This window comes from Mustela nigripes, chromosome 3 (assembly GCF_022355385.1).
Source record: "Mustela nigripes isolate SB6536 chromosome 3, MUSNIG.SB6536, whole genome shotgun sequence".
Classification (NCBI taxonomy): Eukaryota; Metazoa; Chordata; class Mammalia; order Carnivora; family Mustelidae; genus Mustela; species Mustela nigripes.
In genome coordinates, this window is record NC_081559.1 from 48,843,979 (window position 1) to 48,845,013 (window position 1,035).

A 1,035-nucleotide genomic window follows, 5' to 3' on the forward strand; every position below is an offset into this window, starting at 1 on the left:
AGAGGGAGGGGGAGGGGGAAGAAGGAGAGGGAGGGGGAGGGGGAAGAAGGAGAGGGAGGGGGAGGGGGAAGAAGGAGAGGGAGGGGGAGGGGGAAGAAGGAGAGGGAGGGGAAACGGGATGGGCGGGGAACAGGGGGGACTGACGCACCTGCCTCGCCCCCGCCTCCACCCCCGTCCCGGCGGCCCCGTCCCTTAGCGAGCCGTGAGCTCCCCGCGGGGCCCTGCCGGCGTTGCGGTGGGCAGGGCCCCGCGGACCGTGCCTCCCCCCGACGCGGGCCTCTGTAGGAGCCGGGATGGCAGCCAGGGAACCGGGCAGGGCGCCCACTCACCCGCCTCGCCGGTGGAACACAGCGCCAGGAGCCCAGCGCGCCCGCCCTTCCGGGAAAGCCGGCTGGGCGGTGCGCGGAGCGAGCGCCTGCGGGAGTGGCCGGGAGCCCCGCGGGCTGGGCGGGCCGCCAGGGTCCCCGAGGCTGGCGCGGCGGGATTCCCCAGTGCGCCCGGCACTCGGAGAACAGCTGGGTTCCTAAGACAAAAGAGAAGAAAGAGGGCAAAAGGAAGGGAAGAAAAAGAAAGCTCCGCTCCGGTGGGGATTTTCTTTAAAACTAACCCCTCTTTGGAATATCAAATACGGTGTCTGCAGGGAATAATTACTAACGAGTTACGAGTATTTTCAGTTTCGATTTTTAAAGCACGGCTCTTTTGATAGAGAAGAGAAACTGTTAGGTGGCGAAGCCGGAAGGGGTTTGGGCAACATAAGTGAAGGGGATTAAACAGGTACAAACTTGCAGTTACAAAACAAATTAGTAACGGATACAGTGTACAGCATAGGGAATACAGTAAATATCGTAGTAACTCTGTATGGTGACAGATGGTAACTAGGCATGTCATGGGGGCCATCACTATGATGTACACCCGAAATGAATAAGCTATAGTAAGTCAACTATACTAAAATTAAAAAATAAAAGTGTTTTTTTGTTTTGAGAGAGTTTATCCAAAACATTTTCCTGAAGTTTGCATAAACACTAATTTCAGGGC

General features: G+C 57.2%; 1 protein-coding gene across 4 annotated transcripts in view; it reads right to left on the minus strand.

Annotated features, from left to right (window-relative positions):
* Positions 1 to 614, minus strand: part of NMI (N-myc and STAT interactor) — a 17,908-nt gene extending 17,294 nt beyond the window's left edge. For 2 of the 4 annotated variants that reach the window (XM_059393955.1, XM_059393951.1), the window contains exon 1: positions 330 to 609. The gene's annotated coding sequence lies outside the window, so the exon portion shown is untranslated. Of the gene's footprint in view, positions 1 to 329 lie in introns of all 4 variants that reach the window. The other 2 variants (XM_059393952.1, XM_059393953.1) reach the window with 2 other exon arrangements.
* Between the last annotated feature and the right edge of the window lie 421 nt (positions 615 to 1,035).